This window comes from Rutidosis leptorrhynchoides, chromosome 11, assembly GCF_046630445.1.
Source record: "Rutidosis leptorrhynchoides isolate AG116_Rl617_1_P2 chromosome 11, CSIRO_AGI_Rlap_v1, whole genome shotgun sequence".
NCBI lineage: Eukaryota > Viridiplantae > Streptophyta > Magnoliopsida > Asterales > Asteraceae > Rutidosis > Rutidosis leptorrhynchoides.
The window spans coordinates 349,030,810-349,042,942 of record NC_092343.1 but is presented as its reverse complement, the minus strand read 5'-3'; positions in this window follow the sequence as shown (position 1 = coordinate 349,042,942).

The window sequence follows — 12,133 nt, the reverse complement described above, 5'->3', positions numbered from 1 at the left end:
CTATAATTATTATTTTTAGCAAATATTTATTGTAATCACAAGTACACTTTGAATTTTGCTCAAAAGTAAGTTTATAGTTCGTTTAAATGTTGTTTGTGGTAATTTTGGCTATATTTGACTATAACAGGATTTTGGAAAATACCATTTTTAAAGCCCTCATTTCGAATTTTTTTTGAAAAATATAGGCATTTTTGGATTTTAAGTCTAAATTTTTGGAGCATAACCTATGTTACTTGATTTTTGCAGATGGCTAATCGTCAACCAAATGAGTATGAGTTGCACCACTATCTTCGTGGGTAAGACAACCCGGCTGATAATGAGCCGGTTATGAGAGTTTGGATTAATCGGGCTAAAACGGGTAACAAATACATCAATTGGACGATATTGGAACAATGTGGATGGGCTGATGAGCTCAGACAAATCTTGACCTTTCAAGCTGAGGGTAGAACACACCGGGCATGGAAACAGTTGTTTGAGTTAAATGAAACGACCTACAATGAGCCATATGTAGAATTTATGGCTACCTGGAGTTTCGATTCGGATGTAGATCAGGAAGATTATAGTGAACAGGAGTGTATCCATTTCCGACACCAAAACCACACATATCACCTGATTCTCGCACAATTTGCAAAACACTTGGAGTTGTACAAATCATCGCAGCTCACCCGGCCGATATTCAAAAGAGGATATACCACCTTGAATCACATCGATCATCAAGCTTTCTGGCAAGAGCACACCACTGATAATGGGCCATGTCAATCGGGTAAAAAGGCATCCAAATTCGCCAACCCCGTACACCGAATCCTCCACCACCTAATCACCAAAACCCTCCACCCTAAAGCCAAACATGGTGGTGCAGTTACGATTGGCGACATGCGCCTGATGCACGCCATGATGCATAACAAAAATATGCAGGTAGCACATCTCCTGGCTCAAGCTTTCACTAATGAGAAGAATTCGGCAAGAACAGTCGTGCCGGTTTTAGGGGGCGTTGTTACTAAGTTGCTTTGGAGCATGCGTGTTTTGGGAAGTGTTGAACGGTTTAATTATAGGACTGGGGCCGTGTCAGAGGAAATAGGGTATAAACTGTTAAGCTACTGGAATTACCTTCGCGTTGAGGGTGAGCAGTTAATCATTCAGGCGAACCCAGAGATACCTGGTTCTGAAGACCGGACAGTGCCAGGGGTGAGAGTACATGGATTCAGACCTGATACGAGGACACGGGACGGTAGTAGACGGCGAGGTTATCAGGAACCGAGGGATGAGGATGATCCCACAATGCATGGATAACCCGCTGACACCCGCCGACATTCATCAGTAGGAGAGGGTGATCGGCCGCGATATCCGCCATACCAATACCACATGGGGGATTTACCCGGGCACGAGAGTTGGTTCACCCAACATGCGATTCTTCAGAATCTGGATCATTTTGCGCATTACGCAGGCAGACAGCTCTACATTCGGCCTTACCCTCATGAGTACCCAATCCTAGAATCCCACCCTGATCCTAGAGGAGCAGGCCTGAGCCACCAGTTTTCAGGACCCCCACCTCCACCCACACATCGCTACACACAGCGTACCGTTATCACATCTACACCTCCACCGCCACCTCCACAGAACACAGGGGCCGGGAGTTTTGTTGAAGAATTGTTCAACACTGACCACATTAACACATCTACTGATGGTCGGAGTCGAGATGGGATCAGGAGTTGCAGCAACGTACGACTGCAGGGATTGCACATGGTATTGATAGTATGGACGTTAACTACCAGTGGGGTAGGGGTAGAGATTTGCAGGAAGGTATGGGTTGGCAGACAGGGCCGATGGTTTATACGAGCACATCGTCACTTACTGGGTTAATTGCGCGATCGGACAAAATATAGTTTAGAATATCCTTGGGCATGAACACAGAGGAGTTGGCGAACCAGTTTGCCACGGACGAGGAAATGACCAGTGAGGGTCAGTCCAGATTGAGGTACCCAGCCAGGCCCCTCACCAGCGTAATCTATTCTCCTCCTTACCCACCACCTCAGCCGTAACCATGTTTATTTTAGAACCTTTGTATTATTACTACTGATGATACATTATCTTATATTTTATTTCTGTACGCCCGGTTCCGGGCATAACTATCTTTATGTTTTAGTATGGTTTCTTTTAGAATAATAAATATTGCATGAATAAAACGTCACAAACCGAACTACGATCAAGACCGTACGAGATGGAAACGCAACTTGGAGCAAGGATGCTTTGAACGAGGATGACGCCGGCACAAGTGTTGAAGAATCCATAATTAGCGCGCCATTCATCTACACGTCCTGAAACCATAGGGGAGTACTACGTCTTCATCACTTTTTCAATAGAATATACGCAAAATACTATACAACTTTAAGTATGGGATTGGTAACCCCACCAACATAAACTTTTAATAACACAACGCCTCTTTTTAAAATCTAAAGTGTGGGATACTCCGTATCCTTAACATTGAGGACAATGTTATTTTAAAGTGTGGGATAGCAAATGTTGCACATAACGATTCTTGTAAAATCCTCAAATTTTTTTCAAAATTTAAAACTTTCCGAATTATAAAACACTAAGGATGATAAAATTCTAAAAAAGATCAAAAAGTTTTTGCTACAAAACAGACAAAAAAGGTAAAACAAGGTTGGAAACTTTTTGCGAAAATCAAAATCAACTTTCCAATAGAGCATTGCATAACGAAAGGTGCAATTCGACCTGCTATAATTGTTGTGAGGCAACCCCAAATAAGGCTTTATAAGCACTCATTTTTAGTGCTTCACTATATTTCCGTTGAGCGCGCCGATGTTAACATCTCGGAATCAGAACTTGCTCTTGATTTACATTTCGGAATCACACATTTTGACGAGGAAGACTAAGTTAAAACCTCAGCTATTCATAAAAACAACCTCCGCTATACACATTCGTTTCCATTTTCACTCCACAAATCCATTCACTTTTTCTTATTCATTCATAAATCCCGACTAAATCATTCTTTTTCAGGAAAACCCTCTACAAGATCACACGAGAAAAATGCAAGCATCCAAGCTAATTATCAAAGAAGATCGCCAAAAGGAGACCTCGAAGAGAAAAGCAAAAGATGCTTTCAAAAAAAAAAAAAAAACTAGGGCAAAGCCTCTATGAATAAAGGTTCTGAGAAAGGGAGCAGAACCAGAAAAGATTCGAGAAAAGAAACTCCTGGCAGTCAAAAAGAAGGATGCTCACTAAGAAATTCCTGGCAAAAAGCTGAAAGGATCGTTGAGATCAATCTTTCAAAAAGAAACTCCTATCTATCAAAACCCTTCGCACTCTAGAAACTTCCAAACCCCCATCTCTTCATAATTCAAGCTGAGTCGATAACCGAAAATTCTCGCAAATAAGTGATGAATATTTGAGTCTTGATCAAGCCTATGACGAAGAATGTAAGCATGACTGGCTAAGAGTGACTTCATTTCTTAAAACTATAGGACACCCTAAACACTTTAGTGAAATGAGTGACCCGAGTGAGATAGCCTCAGTTATGTAACCTCCTCTCATGCTTGCGGAAAAGATTCGAGAATAGCAAAAAGAATAAAAACTAAGTTTCCACTCTTCCGTCTTGCGAAACAAGAACAACCTGATCACTACGAATTAAAGTCCTCGCTGTTTTAAGTTCAGAAGTTTGCTTGAGGACAAGCAAAGTCTAAGTGTGGGATATTTGATATCGGCTAAAAAGTCACGTTTTTAACCCCAATATTGAGTCCCAAAAGCATAAAGTTCAAAGCTCTGTCGGCAAAATAATCTCTTTTTTGATTAAATTTGTAGGTAAAGTAATTACAAAGACGATGCAAAAAGAATCAAGAGAAACGGAGCTAAAACGAAGATTCTAGAGCGAAAACAGTGAAAGACAAGAAATCAAGTTATGATCCAGTGAATCAAAGCCTGACCAGCACCAGATACGGGCCACCATACGGCCTGCCATACGACCTGCCATATGGGGTACGGCCTGCCATACGGCCCAGCAAACGCCCCCAAGAAACGGGCTGCCAGCCATGCGGCCTGCCAAATACGGGCCACCATACGGCCTGCCGGCCGTATTTTGGAAATTTTCTAGTCTATTTAAAGGGCTTTTTGTCATCCAATTTTCACACACCTCTCTTCACTCTCTCACTACAATACACTTTCTCCCACTAGAGCTTTCAAGGCCTTCTCACCTACGAGCGGAAAATTAAGTACCCGGAGGCGAACGCCGAAGATTGTAATAGGAGCGGGCTAGAGGTTGTCAGCACTTGTAATGTTTCAGATCTCGTCTGTAAACGGTGAACGCTTTCCTTCATTTAATAAAGTTATTATCTTGAGTTGCTTTCACTTTGCATGATTATCTATCTGTTACAATTGTTTATCATGTGTTGAATATTTTATCTGAAACTTATCATGTTGTTATGCTGAAACCTTGACGGTTTAGAAGTTTAATTTACGGATCACCCTTTCCGCTTATTCACGTGGCTATAACCTAATATTAGGACCTGATCAACCCTAGGATACAAGGTAAGTAGTTATGTGTGCTTAACGTCACAATAGGGATATAGTACCTACGTACGAATAACTATTTGTTCGTCATAGAAGAGCTGCCCATTTAGGTTGTGATTAGAGTTAGCAATAGAGAGTTCAGTGAACACTAGCTTACTCAAAAGCATGATTCGCGTCAGAAGCAATGTTCTTGAGATATTGTAAGATGATCCGAGGTTGAATAAGTGTTCGCAAAAGGAGAGACTTCTACCCCAATTAGCAGTACCTTAGAATACCTAAGATTGCACATCTGTTAATGTTAATGCATAGTATAGTGATTAAGTGGTAGGATATTGCTTTGGTTAGACCAACTAGGATTAAGAAAGCTGAGACTTTCCTTTATTGGGTAGACCACTTTTTTCATGTACCTAGGATTCTATCCATAAGGTCGTTTAAACCTTTCAGGTTAACGTTGGGAGTAGGGATACCTGTCTTAGCCAGAATCTTCAAGGCCTAAACTCTTAATGACAAATCAGTTAGGTTCACAGCCCAGTTGTGTCATAACCCGTCCTTAACCATAAGAACGTGTTAGATAACGTATGATTTCATTGCGAGGTATTGACCTCTATATGCGACATTTTTAAAAGAGAAACTGCATATATTATACATTACAAACCATAACCATTATTTTTGTTACAAGCTTTAGACAATAAAAAGATGATTATCGTTTAGCGATAATCTTCGACTTACAAACTTTACATATAATGATAACAACACGATTTCGAGCATATTTTACAACACAAATCCTTGGGTATGCAGTTTTATTTTTGACACAAATATGCGTACGCAAGATCCTGCTCAAATTCAACATAATGCAGCGGAAGCTTTAGTAATCACCTGAGAATAGACATGTTTTAAAAGGTCAACATAAAGTTGGTGAGATATAGGTTTAATGCCGGCAGCAATATATATATATATATAGACCACAAGATTTCGTATATAAACAGTTTAATAAAAATATTCTAAGTGGTTGAGCACTTGGTAACCATACTTAACATTTAATCACGTCGCATATTCCCTTTATTATGAAATCTTACTACACCGTACCAAGTGTAGTCACGAAACGAAGTACTGTGCAACCGTTGAATACTGGTCGTCCAGTCCGGTTGGGGTTGTCAGGCCCGATAGATCTATCAACAGGATTCGCGTTTACAATACCGCTGTAAATAACAGTTACCAAGCTACAGGGAAGTATGCCAGTGGTACAACTCAACGTAGAATATATTTTTCAGTTACTTGTGTCCATAACGTAAAACATAAAATACATGTATTCTCATCCCGAAATATTTAGAGTTTAAATGTGGGACTATATACTCACTTTCGTCTTGAAGATATATATATAATTTGACTTGGTCTCCGGTTGATATCACGAACCTATCCATATATAATATATCAATACCTTTTCTTTTTAAACAAACGTCACATATATATACTTGTTATACTTTTAATACTTTGAATAATTCCTTAGTCCGTAGTTAGCAGTTCGTTGTTAGTAATTCAATTTTAATGGTTCATTTTTAGATGTTTAATATACCCGCAATGAAATAAATAAAACCCCCAACGAAATAAATAAAACCCCATCGTATATGTATTGGTCGAGATTAATCTTGACCCATGGTACCGGTGTTGTTAAATGACGTGTTGCGTACATAAAGTACCGGTGTTGTCAAATGACGTGTTGCGTACAATCATGGGATCTTATGATTAATCTTCTCGTGTTGTTTACGGGTGATCCTGAACCATATAAAATTGAATTATAAGTACATATATATAAAATATCATGTTAACTTAAAAAGATGTGATTTATTTAATTTTTTCCCAATTATTTTCGTGGCTAAACTAGTCTTGGATATCCGATTTTGTTTCGGTCATAGTTTCTTCGTTACAACTCCGTTTTCGTTGATTCAACTTGCCATCTCCTTGGATCGAGTCCCTCTTTAAGACTATGAACTGTAAATACCTTAGTTTGTATTCAAAATCACACGGCATAGGTCAAACTTTAGTGAAACTTATGAAGTTAATCATTTTCCATCATGTAAACAACCTCAAATGATTATTTTTCTAAAAATACTTATACTTTGAGTTAAATCATGAAATTTTTATGTGTTATCATATTCATAGTAAAAATCATTTTTCCAGAAAATAAACCTCCAATTCAAAGTTTAAGATGGTTTTTAATTATCCAACCCAAAACAGCCCCCGGTTGCACTCCGACGTCGTAAATTCAGTTTTTAAGGTGTTCTTTGAAAAACCAAGTTATACCTTGTTAAGTTAGCATATAATTAAGATATGTTACAGGTCTTGAAGTATTTTAAAAGTTAAGTTAGAAGGATCTATTTAGTTTGCGAACAAGTTTGAAATCATTCAAACTATGTTCTAGTTTATAAACTCTTATATATATAGCTTTAAATATATGAATTGAAAAAGAGTTGAAGTAGAGTTTTTACCTCAAGTTTAAAATGTAAAGTTGCTGGAAAGAAGTAGTAAAATAAAAGTTGAGAGAGTTCTTGCAAGTGTGTGTGAAAATTGGAAGTAAAATTTGGAAAATGAATGTGTAAAAATGAGTTAGAAATGGTGCTTATTTATAGGCTTGAAAATTTGGTTTTTAGTGAAAATATCTAAGATAAGTTAAAATTTATTATGTCATGAATGACATATTATTCCAATAATTGAAGATTTCTATTGGTATATACCAATAGTAAATACTTCTAGAAGCTGTGTATAGTACCCTAGATATACGTATAGGATTATTGAGGAAACGGAACGAGAATTCAAATATAACTATCTTTTGTAAATATACTTATATTGTTTTATGTATAAAAGCCCTTTAAAAATGATTAAATACATTACTTATACGATATATGTATAAACATTATAAATCATCAGTATTTATGTCAAATAACGTTACGTATGGTTATTGTTTTGAAAACTTAAGTTAGTAGTTTCAAAATATACTTATGACTTTTTGTTATTAATACAAAATGAGATATTAAAACATCCTTAGATCATGTTAAATATGTATGTATAATTATCATATATTGTATAGTTCGTGATATCATCGGTCAAACTAGACGGTCAAACGTTGTGTAAAACTCTTTTCAAAAACATAAATCTTAACAATTTGGATTGCTTATCATGTTGGTAAGGTTTAATTTATATAAATATTAATCTTATAAGTATAGAACGATCGAAAAAGTGCGGGTCATTACAGTACCTACCCGTTAAATAAATTTCGTCTCGAAATTTTAAAATTGTACCTATTTTGCGTCATCGGAAAACAAGTGTGGATATTTTTGTTTCATTTGATCCTCTCGTTCCCAAGTAAACTCGGGACCCCTTCGAGCATTCCAACGAACCTTAACGATCGGTATGTTGCTCTGTTTGAGCCGTTTAACTTCACGATCCATGATTTCGATTGGTTCTTCGATGAATTGTAGTTTCTCGTCGACATGGATTTCTTCAAGAGGAATGGTGAGGTCTTCCTTTACAAGACACTTCTTAAGGTTTGAGACGTGAAAGGTATTATGTACTCCGGCGAGTTGTTGCGGTAACTCGAGTCGATAAGCTACCGGTCCAATGCGTTCGATGATCTTGAACGGGCCTACATACCTTGGGTTTAGTTTACCCCTTTTTCCAAAACGTATTACACCTTTCCAAGGTGACACCTTTAACATAACCATGTCACCGATCTGAAACTCTAATGGTTTCCTTCGAACATCGGCGTAGCTCTTTTGGCGACTACGGGCTGTTTTCAATCTCTCCTTGATTTGTACTATCTTCTCAGTCGTTTCGTGTATGATCTCGGGACCAGTTAATTGTCGATCTCCTACTTCATTCCAACAAATAGGAGATCTACACTTCCTTCCGTACAATGCTTCGAATGGCGCAGCTTTAATGCTCGCATGATAACTATTATTATACGAGAATTCTGCTAATGGTAGATATTTATCCCATCCGTTTCCAAAATCGATCACACATGCCCTGAGCATGTCTTCAAGAGTCTGAATCGTTCTTTCACTCTGCCCGTCGGTTTGCGGATGATACGCGGTACTCATATCCAAACGAGTTCCTAGGGCCTCCTGTAGTGATTGCCAGAACTTTGATGTAAATCTACTATCACGATCGGATATAATGGAAATAGGTATTCCATGCCTTGAAACTATTTCCTTTATATATAATCGTAATAATTTCTCCATTCTATCTGTTTCCTTTATAGGCAAGAAATGTGCAGATTTGGTAAGACGATCAACAATTACCCAAATGGTGTCGTATCCCCAGGCAGTCTTTGGTAACTTCGTGATGAAATCCATGGTAATACCGTCCCATTTCCATTCTGGAATTTCTGGTTGTTGAAGTAACCCTGACGGCTTCTGGTGTTCTGCTTTGACTTTGGAACAAGTTAAACATTCCCCAACATATGTTGCAACGTCTGTCTTCAAATTAGGCCACCAATAATGCGTCTTAAGATCTTGGTACATCTTTCCAACTCCAGGATGTATCGAATATCTTGTCTTATGTGTCTCGTTCAATATCAACTTCCTTAATCCACCCAACTTCGGTACCCAAATACTATTTGCAAAATATCGAATTCCATCTTCCCGCATAACGAGTTGCTTCTCATACTTCTTCATTATTTCATTTCCTATATTTTCTTTATTAAGTGCTTCTCGTTGAACTTCTTTGATTTGTGAGTTGAGATTCATGCGTATTTTTATGTTCATCGCTCGTACTCGAATTGGTTCTCGTTCCTTTCTGCTTAATGCGTCAGCCACTACATTCGCTTTCCCGGGATGATAGCGAATCTCACAATCGTAGTCGTTTATCAGCTCGACCCACCTACGTTGCCTCATGTTCAGCTGTTTCTGATCGAAAATATGTTGAAGACTTTTATGATCAGTAAACACAGTGCATCTAACCCCATATAAGTAGTGTCTCCATATCTTTAACGCAAACACGACTGCTCCCAGTTCTAGATCATGCGTCGTATAATTCCGCTCGTGAATCTTCAATTGTCGAGATGCGTATGCAATAACTTTCTTTCGTTGCATAAGAATACAACCAAAACCTTGTCGCGAAGCGTCACAATATATTTCAAAATCATCGTTCCCTTCAGGTAACGATAAAATAGGCGCCGTAGTTAACTTCTTCTTCAGTAATTGAAATGCGTTCTCCTGCTCCGAGGTCCATTCGTATTTCTTCCCTTTTTGCGTTAATGCTGTCAACGGCTTAGCTATTCGGGAAAAATCTTGAATAAACCTTCTATAATAACCGGCTAAACCCAAAAATTGGCGTATCTGCGTTGGTGTCTTAGGAGTCTCCCATTTTTCAATGGCTTCAATTTTTGCTGGATCAACCTGAATTCCTTTGCTACTAACAACGTGGCCAAGAAATTGCACTTCTTTCAACCAGAAAGCACATTTAGAAAATTTAGCATATAGCTGTTCTTTTCTTAACAACTCTAATATCAACCTTACATGCTGCTCATGCTCTTGCTCACTCTTGGAATAGATAAGAATATCATCAATGAAAACGATAACAAACTTATCTAAATATGGACTACAAACTCGATTCATGAGGTCCATGAATACAGCTGGCGCATTCGTCAATCCAAACGGCATAACCAAAAATTCGTAATGACCATAACGTGTCCGAAAAGCAGTTTTCGGTATATCTTCTTCTTTGACACGTAATTGATGATAGCCCGACCTTAAGTCAATTTTTGAGTACACACATGATCCTTGAAGTTGATCAAATAAGTCGTCAATTCTCGGTAGTGGATACCGATTCTTGATAGTTAACTTATTTAATTCACGATAATCTATACACATTCGGAAAGATCCGTCTTTCTTCTTGACGAATAAAATTGGAGCTCCCCACGGTGAAGTACTTGGTCGTATGAATCCACGATCCAGTAATTCTTTTAACTGACTCTGAAGTTCTTTTAACTCGGACGGTGCAAGTCTATATGGAGCACGGGCAACCGGTGCAGCTCCTGGTACAAGATCTATTTGAAATTCTACAGATCTAAATGGAGGTAATCCCGGCAACTCTTCCGGAAATACTTCAGGAAAATCTCTTGCCACAGGCACGTCATTGATGCACTTCTCTTTTTCTTTCTTTTAGACTTTATTAACATGTGCTAAGATAGCATAGCACCCTTTCTTCAAGCACTTTTGAGCTTTCAAATAACTAATGAGTTTTAGCTTTGAGTTACCCTTCTCTCCATAAATCATTACTGGCGTTTTATTCTTACGAGGAATGCGAATTGCCTTCTTGGCGCACACAACTTCGGCTCCTATTTTGGACATCCAGTCCATGCCGACTATTACATCAAAACTTCCTAATTCTACGGGTATCAAATCAATCTTAAATGTTTCTCCGGCTAAATTTATTTTACAATCACGGCAAATTTTATCGGCTTTAATTAGTTTACCATTAGCTAACTCAATCATGTACTTAGCATCTAGAGGTAATGATGAACAATTCAATTTAGCGTGAAAGTCTCTACACACGTAAATTCTATCAGCACCAGTATCAAATATAATAGATGCGGATAAGTTATTAATGGTAAACGTACCCGTAACAAGCTCCGGGTCTTCACATGCCTCTCTAGCATTAATAACAAATGCTCTCCCACGTGCAGGTCCGATATTCTTCTCTGGATTCGGGCACTGGCTCTTATAGTGACCTTGTTTTCCACACCCAAAACAAGTAATGGTAGCCAAAGCAGTTCTATTTGCATTGGTGGCAAGAGTCTTGGTACCATTTGTATTTGTAACGAGAGCCCTACAATCTTCAGCAAGATGACCCTTTCGATTACATTTGTTGCATACCACATTACAGTAACCAGAGTGATGTTTGTGGCATCGGTTGCATAAAGGATTTTGTCCTTTATAACCAAAGCTTAAACCACCACCTGCACCTTGTATGGTTTCTTGTTTCTTAAAAGATTGTTGTTGGTTACCTCGATCATAATTTCCATTCCACTTTCTTTTGTTACCTGATACCTTCACATCAGTATTGGATGCTTTCTTATCCATGATGACCTGATCCATTAGCTCGTTTGCCATGGTTATAGCTTCATGAATTGTCTTAGGTTTCGATGCTGTAACGTTTTCCTTGACCTTTTTGGGCAAACCATCTTTGTACATTTCAATCTTCCGTTCTTCGGTTGGAACCAATTCAGGACATAGCAAAACTAATTCCATGAATCGCTGATTGTAGTTGGTGATTTCAGTACCAATAACCTTCAGACTTCGTAACTCATCTTCCAACTTCCTAACCTCGTTCCTTGGACAATATTCGTTGATTAACATTGTTTTGAATTCTTCCCACGGAGTATCATAAGCTACATCTCCTCCTACAGCCTTCACATAATTTTTCCACCACGTGAGTGCACTATCTTGTAAAGTGCACGATGCATACTTGGTCATGTCCTTTTCAACACAACCACTGATTTTAAACACAGTCTCCATCTTTTCTATCCACCGGGTTAAACCGATTGGTCCTTCTGTTCCACTGAATGATGAGGGCTTGCAAGCTTGAAAAGTTTTGTAAGTGCATCCCACAC